This window comes from Benincasa hispida, chromosome 10 (assembly GCF_027475165.1).
Source record: "Benincasa hispida cultivar pf3 chromosome 10, pf3_genome.v1.1, whole genome shotgun sequence".
Classification (NCBI taxonomy): domain Eukaryota; kingdom Viridiplantae; phylum Streptophyta; class Magnoliopsida; order Cucurbitales; family Cucurbitaceae; genus Benincasa; species Benincasa hispida.
The window spans coordinates 24747043-24756382 of NC_143487.1; the positions used below are offsets into that span (position 1 = coordinate 24747043).

Consider the following 9340-nt stretch of genomic DNA (forward strand, 5'->3'; position numbering starts at 1 on the left):
CCCAACAATTTATTTATTTATCTAGTTACCGCAAAGTTTTCATAAGAATTACCAACGCAACCTGTTTTCACAAGTCCCTGAGTTCGACCCTAGACTTACCAGGAAACTCAGTGGAATTTACACTTGGATTCCACTGAGGAAACTTGAGTGCACAATGCAATTTCACCATCGCATATCATCCATAATTCACTTCATAAAATCAAGCATCAAGTTTTCGGCACTGTTGCCGGGGACTTCGGCAAAATAGTGTGCTAACGATAATTTTTTTTAATTTCTTTGCAGACTCTCAATCTCTGGCGAATTACGACCCGAAGATTGAGAGAATGTTTAGACGGAGACTGAGAAACCGCTAATAGCAATCACAATCAGATACAGAAGAAATGGTAGAGCAACTTTGAAATGGAGCACCAAATGATAACAATGTCATGGCGAATCCAATCCTTCTGGCAAACGATCGAAATAGACCCATTAGGGACTATGCATCGTCAAACCTCTATGATTTCTCTCCAGGAATCATAAGGCCTGCCCTTGACGGAAGTCGATTCAAAATGAAACCGATGATCCAGATTGTAGGACAATTCAGAAGAAGGCGTGGCAAAGACCCGCGCGCCCACCTCTGAAGCTTTATTGAAATCTGCAATACTTTTGTGTTCCCAAACATCTCTGCCGAAGAAGTTCGACTAACTTTGTTCCCATTTTCTCTCTATGATCAGGCTAGGAAATGGGCGTATTCTCTCGAACCGGAAGAGATCACTTCTTGGGAACAGGTCGTGGAGAAGTTTAGAAGAAATACTTTCCACCTATTAAGAATGCCAGACGAAGGAAACTCATTACAAATTTTGAACAAGACATGGACGAATCACTCAGTGATGTCTAGGTGAGGTTTAAAAGGTTGGTCAGGGATTGTCCACATAATGGTTTGCTAAACTACCTTCAAATGGAAATTTTTTATCATGGTTTGAATCCCGCTTCGCAGACTGCTGTCAATGCGGCAACCGCCGGTGGCCTGCTTGATAAAACGTATGACGAGGCGAAGAATATCTTGGATCGCATCTCTAAGAACCATGAAGATTGGAGAGAGAATGACCAGAGATTGAGAATCAAAGACAATGATGCAAGTAATGGTGCTATTGCTTCACTACAAAATCAGATGACCGCAATGATGAACTTAATCCAGGGAACTGTGATTAGCAGCCCAACACCGCAAAATAGGCAAATCAACACAATCAGTCAAAACACCGCAAGGTGTGTAACTTGTGGTGATGGGCACACGATGGAAGATTGCCTGCAAAATCCACAATCCATTTACTTTGTGAAAAATAATCCCTATTCGAATACCTACAACCCCGAGTGGAGAAACCACCCCAATTTTGCTTAGAAGAATCAACAACAGAATTTCCAACCTGTGGCACAGAAAGAAGGGCCACCAGGATTCTTCCCACGTAACAACGATCAGACAAACAATCAAGAAAGTAGCTCACGACCACCGCAATCCTCTTCCTTGGAAAGCCTATTGAAGCAATACATAGAGAAAAACGAAACTGTGCTTCAAAATCAGGCTACGTCCATCTGCAATCTAGAATTACAGATGGGCCAGATTGCGAGTGACTGAAGAGTAGACCGCAAGGGGCTCTTTCGAGTTCAACAAAACTCCCATACAACTCGAGGGGATCAGGTAAAGAGCAATGTCAGGTTGTGACATTGCGAAGTGGGAAGACTGTGGAGGGAGAAAAGAAGGAGCTTAGCCGGATAGCTTCCATTGCGGAAGAATCTGAAGTTGCGGTGACGCAAGAAGAAGAAAGAGAAAAAGAAGCAATAGAATCAGAGGTTGTGTCGTCCTCAAAGCCAATTGAGACGAAAATCGTGAAAATATAGTTACCTCCTTTCCTGTAGAGACTAAGGCAGAAAAAGAATGAAGAGGTACAGTACCAACACTTTTTGTCTATGTTAAAACAATTACATATTAATATTCCATTTAGTGAAGTGATTGAAAAAATGCCTGCCTACGCAAAGTTTCTGAAGGATATGGTAACTAAGAAGAGGAGAGCTGGTAAGTTTGCCACAGTGGTGCTAACGCAAAGTTCGAAATCAATCATTCCATCGAAGATGAGCGATCCTGGGAGCTTTACTATTCCTTGCTCCATAAGAGGACTGTACATCGGGAAGGCCTTGTGTGACCTGGGGCCCATCATAAATTTGATGCCTCTGTCAATCTTTAGGCAGTTGAATGTGGGGCAAATTGTGCCCACAACGGTGACTCTCCAACTGGCCGACAGATCTCTGGTGCATCTAGAAGAAAAGGTGAAGGACGTACTAATCACCATTGACAAATTTATCCTACCAACCGACTTTATCATCTTGGACTACGAGGTCGACAAAGATGTGCCCATCATTCTAGGGCGACCATTTTTATCAACAGGTCGTGCTCAGATTGATGTGCATAAAGGGGAGATCACTTTGGACATCAACGAATAGAAGCTCAAGTTTAACATAATTCGTGTCATGAAGTTTCCGGATGAAGAAGACCTGCATGACTCAGATGATGACCAGAATTCGATTGAAGAATAAAAGTTTGATGAAGAGAATGAAAAAGAGGATGCCAGCGCATCCGTTGCTGCCTGTAATGCGATCATGACAAAAACAAGCAAGGAAGAGGAGATGATCACAAATCAAGAAGAAGAGACAACAGAAAAAAAAAAAAGAAAGAAAAACAACGCAACCATCCCTAATAGAACCACCAACACTGGAATTAAAGACCCTGCCGAATCATTTAAAGTACGCGTTCTTGGGGAAGAATGAGAAGTTTCCTGTTATTATTTCCTCTGAGCTGAACAAAGACCAGAAGAATGCATTGATGAGCATTTTAAGGAAACATGTGCGAGCAATTGGCTGGACGCTTGCCGACATAAGAGGAATTAGCCCAGCGTATTGTATGCACCAAATTCGTCTTGAAGAGGGCCACAAGGCAACTATCGAACATCAATACAGACTCAACCCTGCGATGAAAGAGGTCGTCAAGAAGGAGATCATTAAATGGCTAGATGCGGGCATTATCTATCCTATAGCAGATAGCAAGTGGGTCAGCCCCGTGCAGTGTGTGCCAAAAAAGGGTGGCATGACGATAGTCTCGAATGAAAACAATGAATTAATACCACAAATAACAATCATTGGGTGGCGCATTTGCATGGATTACCTCAAGATGAACGCGGCCACAAAGAAAAATCATTTCCCTCTATCGTTCATTGATCAAATGCTAGACCATCTAGCTAGAAATGACTTTTATTGCTTTCTGGATGGTTATGTCGGGTACAACCAGATTATGATAGCTCCAGAAGACCAAGACAAGACCACATTCACTGCCCATATGGGACTTTTGCTTTTCGCCGCATGTCATTTGGTCTCTATAATACGCCAAGCACGTTCCAAAGGTGCATGATGGCTATATTTTCAGATTATCTCGAGGACTCTGTTGAAATATTTATAGACGACTTCTCTATTTATGGGAATACCTATGAAGTCTATCTAGCTAACTTGGAGAAGATACTGAAGAGATACGAAGACACGAATCTGGTGCTTAATTGGGAAAAATGCCATTTCATGGTAAAGAAGGGCATAGTGTTGGGACACAAGGTTTCCCAAGATGGGTTGGAGGTGTACAAAGCAAAAATCAAAGCAATTAAAAAACTTCCACCTCCAAGAAGCGTGAAGGCGATACGAAGCTTCTTGGGGCACATTGGATTCTACAGACGCTTTGTCAAAGACTTTTCCAAAATAGCATGACCACTGAGTGCGTTGTTAGAGGCTGATAGAAAATTTGAATTTGACAACAACTGCCTCAATGCATTTAGAGTTCTAAGGAATGCGTTGATTACTGCACCCGTGTTAATTTCTCCTGACTAGACACTTCCTTTTGAAATAATGTGCGATGCAAGTGGGTATGCGATGGGAGTAGCTCTGGCAAAAAAGAGAAAAACAATCTTGCATCCCATCGCATATGCAAGTAAAGCATTAAATCCTGCTCAGACAAATTATACCACCACAGAGAAAGAGCTTCTGGCAGTAATTTTTGCGTTGGAAAAATTTCAAGCATATCTATTGGGAACAAGGGTACTCATCCATACTGATCATTCGACAATAAAGTACTTAATGACAAAGAAGGATGCAAAGCCAAGATTGATCAGATGGGTTCTCCTCCTTTAAGAATTTGATATAGAAATAATTGATCGAAAGGGGACGGAGAACCAAGTTGCGGATCACTTGTCTAGATTGAAAAATCTTGAGGTTGATTGCAATTAGTCTGAGGTGAGTGCGGTGTTCTCGGACGAGCATCTATTCCATATTGAAGAATTGCTCTGGTATGCAGACATAGTCAATTATCTGGTTTGCAAGCAATTTCCTGAAGATTACACCTATCACCAACAGAGAAAGGTCAAATATGAATGCAGACATTATTATTAGGATGAGTCAAATCTGTATAAAAGAGGGGCAGACCAGATTTTACGATTATGCGTACCAAATGTTGCTCAACAACGCATATTATTGCAATGTCACAACTTCGGAGGACAGCGCACCGGAACTAAGGTTTTACAGTGAGGATTCGTCTGGCCCACATTGTTTGAGGATGCAGCTGACTACGTAATGAAATGTGATCGGTGCCAACGCACAGGTAACATTTCATGGAAACATGCAATGCCAATTTGGAGCTTGAATTGTTCGATGTATGAGGGATTGATTTCATGGGAGCATTCCCTCCCTCGAATGGTAAGCATTATATTTTATTAGTCGTCAACTATGTATCCAAGTGGGTAGAGGCAGTGGCGTGCGTCGCAAGCGATGCGGCGGTAGTCTCTCAATTCCTAAAGAAGAACATTTTCACTCATTTTGGCACTCCCCGTGCCATCATAAGTGATGAGGGGTCACACTTTGTCAATCATACTGTTAAGGAGCTGCTGCGCAAATACAACATTCTTCACAAAGTGGCCACCGCATACCATCCGCAAACGAATGGTCAGGCCGAGGTGTCCAATCGAGAAATTAAGCTGATACTCGAGAAGGTAGTAAGGCCTTCACGAAAAGATTGGTCAACAAAGCTCGACGATGTATTGTGAGCATACCGAAGTGCATTTAAAACACCCATAGGTATGTCCCCGTATGCGTTGGTATTTAGTAAGGTGTGTCATTTGCCTCTGGAGCTGGAATATAAGGCATTATGGGTGGTAAAGAAGCTGAACTATGATTTGAAGAAAGCAGGAGAAGCACGAAAAATGCAACTGGTCGAGCTAGAAGAATGGAGGATTAACGCATATGAGAACACGAAGATCTACAAAGAGCACACCAAACACTGGCACGACAAACACATATGCGGTAAGAACCTCCAAGTTTGGCAAAAGGTCTTACTCTTCAACTCACGTCTACAGCTCTTCTCGGGAAAATTAAAATCACGATGGTTCGGACCCTTCATCATTAAAGAAATATTCCAACATGGTGCGGTGGAGCTGATCACTGAATATGGAAGCCGTACATTTAAGGCTAATGGACAGCGAGTTAAGGCATATTGCGGAGGTGATTTCCAGCTAGAAAAGACCTCCGTGAAGCTGAAAAACCTGGAATACCCTTTGTTTGGTTCTTGAACTCTCATTCCTTCGTCACTTTAATCACCATTTATCTATCAGCATTTTACTTATTATTACTTCTATAAAAAAAAGGGAGGGGGAGATTGCGATAATGAATTTTGTTTTGTTTAAAATAATTTTACCCTCTCTCTAATTTTCTTGCAATGATTAAGGCATAGGATTGTGGAGATGTTACATGAAGCAACAAATTATCTCACTCCATCACCGCAATCCAAAGAAGAGAGATCTCCTCAAAGATGGATGCATCAATACACAATGCGGGCGACAACGCAAATTTAGGGGTGTATTCTTCCTTATCTTTCAAATTTTGCGCTATCACATCGCATGTTAGTTTTAAAAGTTTTATCACCACATCCTCTTTAATTACCGCAATCATTTGACATAGATAAATTTAGTATGACGCCGCATGCTGTTCTTTGCCAAGTATGATTTCAATGATGAAAAGTATGCTTCTATGTCTTTCATATATACTAGAGTCAACTTTAAGATAGTCACCTCATGAAATATTTCTAGAAGTTAAGGGTTTTCTAGCTTTCTTTCAAACTCTCTTTACGAAGCTTTCTAAGAACATCACATGACTTCTTTCAATCTTCTGGCAATGAGAACATTGCTGCATTTTAAATTTGGGGGTGAGGTATTTATTTTTGATCTTTCTATTTTGAAAAAAAAGGATAATTTTTTAAAATAACAACTCCACTATCAACGCAATGGGAAACCCATTTTGATAAGAGTTAAGTTGCGAAAGGCACTTACCCGTAGTTGGATGTCCGGGGGCAAGTCAAAACAAAAGTAAGTCACCAGAATCAACGCATAAATAAATGATTGCAACTCCGCTGCAAAGTTAGTATGGGTTTAGTCTGAGGAAGAGTGCATTGCTCATAGTTGGATGTTCGCATGACACACGTGGGGGCAAGCTAAAACGAAGGCAAGACACTTGGATCAGAGCAAGGTAAAAAAAAAAATAATAATGTCATGAAATATGCAAGGATAAAATCATTTGACACCCCGGTGGAAAATTTTCATTTTGAAATAAATCATGCGATGTTCCAAAAAATAGTAAAGTCCTTTTGAAGGTCAAGCTTGCAGTCCCTAGATCTTAGAAATATTTTAAGAAAATACTTGAACAAGACTTAAGGAAACTTTGGTATATTGGATTTGAATGAAGTATCCATGAGAAATCTAGGAAAAGAACATAGCTTGCAGAAATGCACGTTATCATAGTACTAAGTTCTTAAACCATACTGGCTTACGTTAATAAAACGTGATAAATTGCGTCCAAAAAGCATCAGATTCATAATATTGCGGTTGCATGCGTTCATTGCATTAGAACAGTTGGTTTTTGTATTTTTGTGCAAAATATGCGATGACACAAGGAAAAAAATTGCGATCATAGGAAATCATTGTTCAAGCGTAGCATTACCGCAAGGCTTTGCGGTGATCGTGTTCGCAAATATTTTCCCAAGAAGAATTGCCACAACTTAGTCAGCGCAACTTGGTGGGCGCATCTGGATGAAAGGCTAATTAATTACGATGGGACAGAAAGCTGATGACAGTCGAATCTGAATTAAGTTGACAGCCCAAATATTCAACACATCAGTCAGGAATTAAAGCAGTCTCATCGTACAATCATGAGAGAGAAGCCAACTTTCAACCTAGATGTTCTATAAATACCAAGGGCATCCTTCAGAAAAGGGGTTCAGCAGTTAGAAATTTCATACGTTCGGTTCGCACGTCCTTGTTCATAGTTTTCTTTCATTTTAAGGAAAACGCAAGAGATGAGGTAGTACCGATAGATCGTCCTGGTAAGCTTGGGAGAGCGTCAAAAGCTTCGAGGATAGAGAGAAGGGACACGCCTGCGGAAGCAGGAACATCTTTGGAACCGAATAGAGATTTACAGTGTAAAAGCCTCGGTCAGCAAGGAATTGCTACCAGGCTCTCTACCTTTAACTTCCATTGTTATTTTGTATTCCACTCATTTATCGAAATGGAATCTACTTCTCTATATCTGTTGACTCTCTGTTATTTATGCATGAGTAGCTAAATCAGTTGAATGGGTTAAGAGGCATTTAGCTAGCACAACTAGGGAATCTTAATTCTATGCAATTATCTTTTATTATGTATACTTCATTCGTCCATTAGAGATACTTGGGAGGGTAGTCTAAGGACAGGATCTAGGCTTAGAAAGGTCAGATTAGAATCTAGGCTCAGAAAAGTCAGATAAGAACGCATAATCAAGAGATATGAGCTTAGGAATAAGCACTATTTGTGATCAACGCATCGCATGCATCCTAGAGATAGGATATGATTGTATGCGATCACCTTGCCTTCATGCATTTTGCATCATTGCATAGGAAAAGAGTAGAGACTTAGAGATAAGCTCTATGAACACTGTTGCATTCAACACATGCATCCTAGTCTTAAGAGCAATGCATTTGCATTGGGAAATGACTTGTTGTGCATGGCATGATCGCATAGTCTGACACATTCCCAAGTAACGCTAGCTAAAGACCTTCTCAACCCGTTCATCCGCATATTCACTGTATCTATCACACAACTAACTTTTCTCAAATTTGCCACATTTGTTTATTTTTCATTAACGCAAACAACAATCCCAACAATTTATTTATTTATCCAGTTACCGCAAAGTTTTCATAAGAATTACCAACGCAACCTGTTTTCACAAGTCCCTGAGTTCGATCCTGGACTTACCAGTAAACTTAGTGGAATTTACACTTGGATTCCACTGAGGAAACTTGAGTGCACAACGCAATTTCACCATTGCATATCATCCATAATTCACTTCATAAAATCAAGCATCAAGAGACCCTATCAATTCCTAGAGTTCGTAGAGTTCCAAATCCTATAATACAACCCTTTGATTGGTAAGGTCGCTCCAATGTAGACATGTAGGCACATTATAGGAATCTCATGGTGCGACCTAATGGAAGAGACCGTAGGATGTATTGACACACTTCCTTCTCCCACTTACTATGAACAACTTCCCCTATTCACCTTGGTATTGACTCATGCAAACACTTTCCGAATGGAGTCCGCTCCCAGGGCGGCCCAAAACCAAGCATGAATCTCACGGTGCGAACTCTTAAGGACGCTAGAGCTAAAAGTACATTACTTCTCTCCAGCTGAAATGTTCTAGATGGTCAGGGTATAAAATACTTAGCGATACATTTTAGCTACTAAACATATATTGAATCTTTTATTTCTTTCGACTGTTTTGGGTCATTTAATCATTTGATTCTTTCTTTTTCCTTTTTTACCAATTATTAGAAAATCTAAATTCGACCTGTCTGGTTCTCGAAAGAAGATGAGTTCTCTTATAGCTTTTCCAAGTTATATAGATTCATCCAAGAAAGGATGGGAGAAGTATGAAAATTTTTATGTACCTTGAAAAGCATAAAAGATGAGTCACGTCAGGCAATCGATGTTAAAAATTTGCCCTTCCTGGAGATAGCTAGGCGTAAAAAATAAAATAACTTTTAATTTCTTTCCCTTATTTGCTTTCTAGAATTAGAAATTTTAGACTAACTTTATTTATTTTCTTGTAGCTTTTCTTTTCTTTTATTTTATTTTCTTTCTTTTTTTTCTTGTACGAAAAACAAAAATGAAAAAGAAAACAAAGAAATTGGAAAAATTTCTACTACCACCCATTGCGTGAAACCAGGAGAGTTCTTCGGTTCCCTTTATCATTT

General features: G+C 40.1%; 1 non-coding gene across 1 annotated transcript; it reads right to left on the bottom strand.

The window, feature by feature from the left end:
* Positions 1 to 814: 814 nt before the first annotated feature.
* Positions 815 to 921, bottom strand: LOC120089555 (small nucleolar RNA R71). The gene has a single exon (XR_005485231.1). It is a non-coding gene; the product is annotated as a small nucleolar RNA R71 (small nucleolar RNA).
* Positions 922 to 9340: the final 8419 nt, after the last annotated feature.